The sequence below is a fragment of the Cebus imitator genome, unplaced genomic scaffold (assembly GCF_001604975.1).
Source record: "Cebus imitator isolate Cc_AM_T3 unplaced genomic scaffold, Cebus_imitator-1.0 Scaffold71, whole genome shotgun sequence".
Taxonomy (NCBI): domain Eukaryota; kingdom Metazoa; phylum Chordata; class Mammalia; order Primates; family Cebidae; genus Cebus; species Cebus imitator.
The window spans coordinates 2,577,342-2,586,910 of NW_016107386.1; the positions used below are offsets into that span (position 1 = coordinate 2,577,342).

General features: G+C 39.1%; 1 protein-coding gene across 7 annotated transcripts in view; it reads right to left on the reverse strand.

Annotated features, from left to right (window-relative positions):
• BTRC (beta-transducin repeat containing E3 ubiquitin protein ligase) overlaps nucleotides 1-9,569 on the reverse strand; it is a 191,334-nt gene that overhangs the window by 35,269 nt on the left and 146,496 nt on the right. The window lies entirely within an intron of this gene.

Genomic DNA, 9,569 nt, shown 5'->3' on the forward strand with positions numbered 1-9,569 from the left:
TTTTTTTGAGACAGTCTCATTCTAATGCCCAGGTTGGAGTGCAGTAGCGAGATCTTGGCTCACTGCAACCTCCACCTCCCAGGAGAATCAAGCGATTCTCCTGCCTTAGCCTCCTGAGTGGCTGGGACTACATGCATGCGCCACCATATCTGGCTACTTTTTTGTGTCTTTAGTAGACATGGGGTTTCACCATGTTACCCAGACTGGTCTTGAACTCCTACCTCAAAGGATCTACCCGCTTTGGACTCCCAAAGTGCTGGGATTACAGATGTGAGCCACTGTGCCTGGCCAACAACTTGGCCTTTAATAGTCAAATAAGAAATCCTTCATGGAAAGAGAAACCAATGAATATTCTGAGACTCTGTGGTACCTTTCTGGACATAAAGCTTAAATATCACTCATATGCTCAATCTACCCTTTTCCATGAAATATTCTATATTTCCCATTGTCTTTTTTATTAATTAATTCATTCAATAAGTATTTACTGAGCATCTGCAATGTGCTAAACACTGTCCTTGGCACTAGAAATATAACAATGAACCAAAATGACAGTTTCTAACATCACTAACATATACTCTTAGCGTGAAAGGCACACTAAAGACACAAGCAGCTGTGTGCAGTGGCTCACATCTGTAATCCCAACGTTTTGGGAGAACACCACGCTTGTAATCCCAGGTACTCAGGAGGCTGAGGCAGGAGAATAGCTTGAACCCTGGATGCAGAGGTTGCAGTGAGCTGAGATTGCACGACTTCGCTCCAGCCTGGTCAACAGGCTTTGTCCCCAAAAACAAACAAACAAACAAACAAACAAATAAACCACAAGCAAATACTTAGAATAATGTAGGTAATGCTATGAAGAAAAATAAAGCAGGATAAGAGGACAGGAAAAAGCATGTTATTGTGGTAGGCAAAATTCTAAGATGGTTCCCAAGATTCTTGGCCCCTGGTATACGCATATCTTCCCTGAATTATTAAAATAGTAATGTATGCATTGCTGTGATTAAAAGAGGGATCTGAATTAGCTGACCTTCCCTAAGATAAGGAGATTACTTAGCTGGGGCTGACCTAATCACATAAAGCTTTAAAAGCAGAGAGTTTGCTCCAACGGATTGCAGAAGAGGAAGGGGGCCAGCTGGCAAGGAATGTGGTCAGTCTCTAGCTGCTGAGAGGAGCTCCCAGCTGACAGCCAGTAAGAAAATAGGGACCTCAGTCCTACAATGGCAAGGAACTGAATTCTACCAACAAGAATGAGCTGAAGGCTGGGGCCAGTTGCTCCCATCTATAATTCCAGCACTCTGGGAGGCCGAGGTGGGTAGATCACCCGAGGTCAGGAGTTCAAGATCAGCCTGGCCAACATAGCGAATTCCCCGTCTCTACTAAAAATACAAAAAATTAGCCGGGTGTGGTGGCAGGTACCTGTAATCCCAGCTACTCAGAAGGCTGAGGAAGAATCCCTTGAACCCAGGAGGTAGAGGTTGCAGTGGGCTGAGATCGTGCCATTGCACTCCAGCCTGGGCAACAAAAGCAAAACTCCATCTCAAAAAAAAGAGTGGGCTGAGAAGAGGATTTTCCTTCAGAGCTTCCAGGTGAGAACTCAGTCCAGCCCAACACCTTGATTGATTTAAACCTTGAGATACTCTGAGCAGAGAACCCAGTCACAATGCGCCATACTTCTGACCCTCAGAACTATACACAGAACTAATAAATAGGTGTTGTTTTAACTTGCTAAGTTTGTGCTGACTTATTATGCAGCAATTAACAAAAAACTAATATGATTATTTAAGTCTAAGCTGTCAGAGATAGTTTCCTGAAAGAGGTGGCATTCTAACTCAGGCATGAAGGAAATGAAGGAACTAGACACAGGGGAAGAGTGGTCTAGGCAATGGGAATTTAGAGACCATACGTCCCAGGTAGCAATCTGTCTGGCATGTTCAAAGAACAAGAGGGCCTGGTGTGGCTTAAATAGAGTGAGCAAGGAAAAGTAAGGCTGGAGAAGTGGCTGGGGCCAAATTATCCTGGTCATTTTGATGGTGGTGGTGGCAAATCTCCAGAGACTGACCCCCAGCAATTCCAGCCCTTCCTCTACATGAATACTACTCCTCCTATCAAAAGGTGGAGATTATGTCCTATTCTGTGAATTTGGGCTTTGACTAAGAGAATGGGGAGAAATTTGTATTCTATTCTGGGACTTCTAAGCCCAGGCAACTTCTGTTGACTCCTTAGATTATTGAGCTACCATGTAAGAAACTCAGGCTAACCTGAGAGACAGGTATGGAGGATGAGAAACCATACAGAAAGGCAAAGGAGCAAACACCCAGAAGCATAATAGTGACACAATCTGACACCGTTTAAAAGGACCACTGTTATGTGGTTCTTTCAAATTATATGGGACATAAATAGAAGGAGGCCAATTAAGACAATGCTTCAACAGTCCATGGAAGAGAGAACAATCTCTTAGATCACAGTGGCAGCTATAGAGGTGGTGAGAAATAACTGGTATTCAGTGGATATTCTGAAGACAGATCCTACTGAATTTGCTGATAGATTGGATATGAGCATCAGAAAAAAGGAGGAGACAAAATCACACTCAAGTCTGAAGCTGGGGGACACTAGGAAAGATTCAGAAATCAATAGAAAAGATTCAGAAATCAGTGTTTTCTGGATAAAGACTAGAAATGCCAATAATAGAGAACAATCAGCAACTTAATAAAATTGTTCCACTTATACATTAAATAAACAAGATATTGTTATAATCATGAGGAGTCATGCTTTGATCAGTGGATATCAGACTGTTAGACTTTTGCTACTCTGAAGAAAGTGGGATTTTCTTTAAAGGATAATCACAAATGGTTACAACTGGGTACTTTTCAAAGTAATTTGATGAATCTTTGGCATATTTACCTAAGACAATCCAAATGTGCCAAGAAGACCCATGTTACCATAGAGTTCATCCCTGCTTAGATATACTCAATGTGAAACATGCTGTAAAACTGTACCAAATTTAGATAATTCACTTCAAGGCTCAGGCCTGCCTTATTGTCTTTTATTTATTTACTTTTATTTTTAGAAACAGGGTCTTGCTCTGTCACTCAGGCTAGAGTGGTATGATTGTAGCTCACTGCAGCCCTGAACTCTTGAGGCTTGCCTTATTTTCTAGATGTTAAATCCTATACACAGGCCTCTTTACAAAGTAAAGCTACACAGCTGAAAGCGTATTTTCAAGAATGGCATTAGGTCATATTATGTAGACAGAAGGAGCTGACACCTGTAAACAGCAAGTCCTGGTGTGCTGAGATGGATGTTTTCTAGCATAAATGCCATTGTTGCCTATGAAACAGACTAAAAATGATTAATAAGAACCTTGTTGGATACAGGCCTTGGGGGACTTTAGGACTGCTTTTTGTGTAGGTTATTTGTTTGTATCTCAGAAATGAAAACTCGTGTAATGTGAAGATTTAGAGAACTAACAAACAAGTGAGTTTATAATCTTGACCAAATGCCACGTCTCATCCCAACAATGAAAACCTCCCACTCTATCATTTTTTGTATATTTGTCTTTTAAAAGGCACCCTTTGTCTTTTAAAAGGTGGAAATGGACCTGAGTTGGGTGCTACTGGAGTACTGTTTTCTGGATAAAGACCAGAAATGCCAGTAACAGAGAAGAACAATCAGCAACTTAATGAAATTGTTCCACATATACGTTAAATAAATGAGATATTGCTATAATCATGAGGAGTCATGCTTTGATCAGTTGCTATCAGACTGTTAGATAAAACTGCCTAAGGATTTAAAAAGTTTGGGTATCCTACAGCAGAAGCTAAAAAGAAGGCAAGATTGATACTTTCAATAATCAAATCCTAAGTGGGAATCAAACATTTGGTTATTAGACATAAAGTATAAACAGATTTCACATATTTATCAACTGTTCTGGGCTATTCTAGCTGGCATACATTTTAGTTACCACCTCTCAAAAAAAAGTATTTTTTTGATGAGGCAGAAAGACACATACCTGAGATCCATTATCAAATGGATTACTCTCTACCTCTACTGTTTTAAAAGCTTTGGCTCTGGAGTAAAAGGACCTGGTTTCAAATTCTAGTTCCTCAAATTAGCAGCTGTGTGACATGGGGTAAATAACTTGATCTTCCTGAGTCTAATTCTCTCATCTATAAAATGGTGATAATAGGTTCTATTTCACAGGATTTTTGTAAGGAACATTTAAAAAACCCCTCATGAAAAGCATGCTTTCACTTGTTTTGAGCCTTCCAAGAGGAATAAATGAATTATATTTAAAAAACCAAAATTACAATGATTGTGTATTAAGTGAAAGATGACCATCTAAAAACATAAAGCCACTCTCCATGATATTGGTCTAGGCAAAAAAAAAAAACAAAGAAATAAAAAAAAAAAAAAAAAAAAAAAAAAAAGAAAAGCATGCTTAGCACACCACCTAGCATACAGTCAAGTGCTCCACAATTCAACACTCTTAACAAGCCTAATACACTGCTGGACTTGAGTTTTCCCCTCTTTTTGAAGTACATTCTTCTTTTTCACTATATATTTTTTCCATTTTAATTTTCATTAAAGTATAACATACATAAAAATGCTTAATCTTAAGTGTACTCAGCTAATTTTCACAAGGTGAACATACCCACATAACCAACACCCAGATCAAGAAACAGATCATCGTGAGACTCACCAGCCCCTACTGTGTCCCTTTTCACGTCACTAGTCACCCTGAGAGTACTCCATACAGTTATTTAAAAAAAAAAAAAAAAAAAATTTTTTTTTTAAACCATTCACCTATACTATTTGTAGTAGCATAAAAACATATAATTCTCAGGAATAAATCTGATAAAATTTGGGCCAGGCGTGGTGGTTCAAGCCTGTAATCCCAGCACCTTGGGAGGCTGAGGTGGGTGGATCATGAGGTAAGGAAATCGAGACCAACCTGTCTAACATGGTGAAACCACATCTCTACTAAAAGTATAAAACATTAGCCAGGCATGGTAGCACATGCCTGTAGTCCCAGCTACTCAGGAAGCTGAGGCAGAAGAATGACTTGAACCCAGGAAGCAGAGGTTGCAGTGAGCTGAGATCGCACGCCACTGCACTCCAGCCTGGGTCACAGAGCAAGACTCTGTCTTAAAAAAAAAAAAACACCTGATAAAATTTGTGTAATATTTATAAACTGAAAACTATAAAACATTGCTGAGGGAAATTTTTAAAACACTTAAATAATGAAGAGATATACTATAGAAATTGGATCTACTAAGATGTTTATTCTTTCCAAACCGACCTACAGAGTTAGTGTAGTATCAAAGTCTCAGTAGGCAAATTAACTCACTGATTCTAAAATTTGTATAGAAAAACAAAGGACATAAACTTAACCAAAATATTCCTGAATTTTAAAAAAAAGGTCGAGTGTGGTGGCTCACGCTTGTAATCCCAGCATTTTGGAAGGCCGAGGTGAGGGGATCACTTGAGGTCAGGATTTTGAGACCAGCCTGGCCGACATGGCAAAACCCTGCCTCTGCTAAAAATGCAAAAATTAGCCAGGTGTGCTGTGTGTGCCTGTAATACCAGCTACTGTGGAGGCTGAGGCAGGAGAACTGCTTGACCCCAGGAGGCAGAGGTTGCAGTGAGCCGAGATGAGATTGTGCCACTGCACTGCAGCTGGGATGACAGAATGAAGCTGCATCAAAACAACGACAACAACAACAAACCTCCACAAAACGCTTTGAAAAAAGATGGAAGACTCAGACTAGTGAATTTCAAGATATGTAATAGTAATCAAGATAACATGGCTTTGGTGTAAGGACAAAAGTGTAGATCAATGGAACGAATAGCAAGTTCAGAAACACATACAGCCAACTGACTTTCAAGAAAGATACCAAGGTAATTAAATGGGAGGCTAGGCATGGTGGCTCACACCTGTAATCTCAGCACTTTAGAAGGTCAAGGCAGGCAGATCACCTGAGGTCAGGAGATCCAGACCAGCCTGGCCAACTTGGTGAAACACCATCTCTACTAAAAATACAAAAATCAGCTGGATCTGGATGTCATGGCTCATGCCTGTAATCCTAGTTACTTGGGCAGCTGAGACAGGAGAATCGCTTGAAACTGGGAACTGGAGGCTGTAGTGAGCCTAGATTGTGCTACTACACTCTAGATTGAGTGACAGAGCGAGACATCTTCTCAAAATAAATAAAATACATACTTACCTTTTTAAAATAAAATTAAATTCAATAAGGAAAGGATAGTCTTTTCAATAACTGGATATCCATAGAGGAAATGAAGTTTGTTCCTAACTTCTTACCATATACAAAAATTAAGTTGATTCTGTCTTTATATGTAGAAGCTAAAACTATAAAACTTCTAAAGAAAACACAGGAGAAAACTCTGATGTTCTTGAAATAGGCAAACATCATAAAAGGAAGAAAAAGTCAGTAAATTGGTATATGGCAATGTTTAAAACCTGATTTCCAAAAGAAACAGTTAATAAAAATGACAAATCACAAACTGGAGAAAACAATCACAATAAACGTATTCACAAAGGACTTGTATCCAGAATCTATTAAAAACTCTTAGAACTCAATAATAATTTTTTTAAAACCCTGTTTAATAACCATTTAATAATAATTTTTTTTAAAAACTTTTTTTTAATAGGCAAAAGATTTGAACAGATACTTCACAAAAAAGATCCACAGATGACCAATAAGCATACGAAAAGATGTTCAACATCATTAGTCATTAGGGAAATGAAAATTAAAATATCAAGACATTATGACACACTTACTAGAATGGCTAAAATTTAAAAGACTGACAATACTCAGTGTGGGCAAGAACAAGGAACAACTGGGTCTCTCATACATTGTTGGCAGTTACGTTTAATGGTACAACCAGTTTGGAAAACAGGTTGACAGTTTTTTTGTAAAGTTAAACATATACTTACCAAATGACCCAGTGATTTCACTTTAGGTATCTACCCCCTTAAAATGAAACACAGTTCAACACAAAGACTGGTACATTAATGTTTTTTGCTTCAAATATTAATAAAAATCCAAAACAGTAATAATCCAAATGACCATCAAGAGATAAACTGGTAAACAAATTGTGATGTTTCTGTAGAACGGAATAGTACTCAGCAATAAAAAGAATAAATTACAGACACAAAAAATGATAAGGATGAATCCCAAAAACGTGCTTAATCAAAGAAGCCAGGTACAAATGAGTCCCTTATGATTCTACTTGTATGAAACTTTAGGAACAGTAACTCTAATTGTTAGAAAAATATATCAGTGGTTGCCTGGGGCTGCACGTAGGGATGGGACTGACTGGGGAAGGGTACAAGGGCGTTTTTGGGGCAATGAAAATGTTCACTAACTTGATTGTTAAGCAAGTTGTCAAAATTCATTGAACTATATACTCAAAATGGGTGTATTTTATTGTATATAAATTATATTTTAATAAAGTTGATTTTTAAAAAACTTCTGGCTGGGCATGGTGGCTCACACATGCAATCTCAGCACTTTGGGAGGCCAAGGCAGGCAGATCATGAAGTCAAGAGATCAAGACCATCCTGGCCAACACGATGAAACCCCGTATCTACTAAAAATACAAAAATTAGCTGAGTGTGGTGGCATGCACCTGTAGTTCCAGCTACTTGGGAGGCTGAGACAGGAGAATCGCTTGAACCCAGGAGGCGGAGGTTGCAGTGAGCTGAGATCATGCCATTGCACTCCAGCCTGGCGACAGAGCAAGACTCCGTCCCCCCAAAAATTAAATAAATTATTAATTAACTGGGCATGGTGGCGCGGTATCTATAATCCCAGCTACTCTGTAGGCTGAGGCAGGAGAACAGCCTGAACCAGGAAGTTGGAGGTTGCAGTGAGCTGACATTGCACCACTGCATTCCAGCCTGGTGACAGAGCAAGACTCTGTCTCAAAAACAAAAACTTCTAAGGGTAGGGTATTCTTACAGATAAATCCACTGTAATATGAATTTTATTTGTAACTAAGATATTATGTTTGTAGAGAAATCCAGAGATAAAGGTCTTTGTTGTCAAGCCCCTTTCTTCTACCATTCTCCAATACCGATTTTTCTACAACTATCTAAAGTAAATGCAGAAAAATTCCAATTTGAGAGCACAAACTGTGTGAGGACACAGTGAAAAAGTTCAATGATTAAAAAAATCAAAAGGTTGTATATTAGAGTGTTTGGGAGATAGGATAATGGTTACAGGATGCAGTAGAATTGATTTTGCTTTCCCAACAAAAGCCTGATGACTCAACCACTACTGTTCAAGTGTCTTGGAAAGTTGACAAACAGCCTCAGCTTAATGGTAAGTTTCTGCCACCCCTGCATATCTCCCTCTTCTGCTTTTCTGTTTATAGTGAACAGCTGTCTCCAAAAGAAAAGAAAAGAAAGAAGGAGACAGAAAGAAGCTGTCAGGTGACAAGCACACAAAACAAAGGGAGTTAAGTATTTCTAGAGCTGTCCTTAAGCTTAGTTCTCAAAGACTAGGGGCATTTCCCCTCTGAAAACATATTGTATGTACCACTTTCAAAATTACCATGAATTTCTCTGAAGCTGCAGCCTGGGCCAGGAGGGAAAAATACAGTTGATGGTTTGACCATCAACTATCATTGTAATACTAAGTTTGCTGACTTTACTAACTGTATTATGTATAGGTTGGGAAATACATAGTGGACTGACAGAACTTCATGGTGAAATAACAAATATTTCTAGTTTGCATGCAAAACTTGCTTTTACCAAAAGGAGGGTGTGGTAAGTAGAGAAAGATGTTCCAGACACAAGATACTCTTAAGAACTAGGGTTGCAAGGGCTAGATGAAGAAAGTATTTATGACAAGAGAGATGCAAATGATAAAAGGTATCTAAGGAATCCATTTGGCTTAGAGAAGGGCTTTAAGGAAAGGCTCTGGCATTGAAAACTATGGTGGGGAAAGGGGATATAATGATTAAATACTAATTTAATTTAAGAATAAAATAGGCAAGGGCTTTGCAGGGGGGGTAAGGCTGCAGCCTAGGAGGGACAGGACAAGAATTCTGACTAAAGGTGGAACTTTAGTGGTACCAATCAACCAACAACAGTTTATTGTGTAACTACTCTACGCCAGGCACTTCACCAGGTGACAGGGAAACTGCTGTGAACAGGCATACAAAGTGTCTTTGCCTTCTCTCAGGAGGAGAAGAGAAAGATCATATATAAATATGTTAATTTCAGAAATCAATAATGATTGTAAAGAAAACAAAGAAAGATAAATTAAGGAGTAAAGGGCCAGGCATGGTGGCTCATGCCTGTAATCCCAGCACTTTGGGAGGTTGAGGTGTGTGGATCACTTGAGGTCAAGAGTTCAAGATCCACCTGACCAGGCCAACATAGCAAAACCCTGTCTCTATTAAAAATACAAAAATTAGCTGGGTGTGATGGCATGTGAACCCTTGCTTGAACCCGGGAGGCAGGGGTTGCAGTGAGCCGAGATCGCCCACTGCACTCCAGCTTGGGCAACAGAGTGAGACTGTCTCAAAAAAAAAAAAAAAAA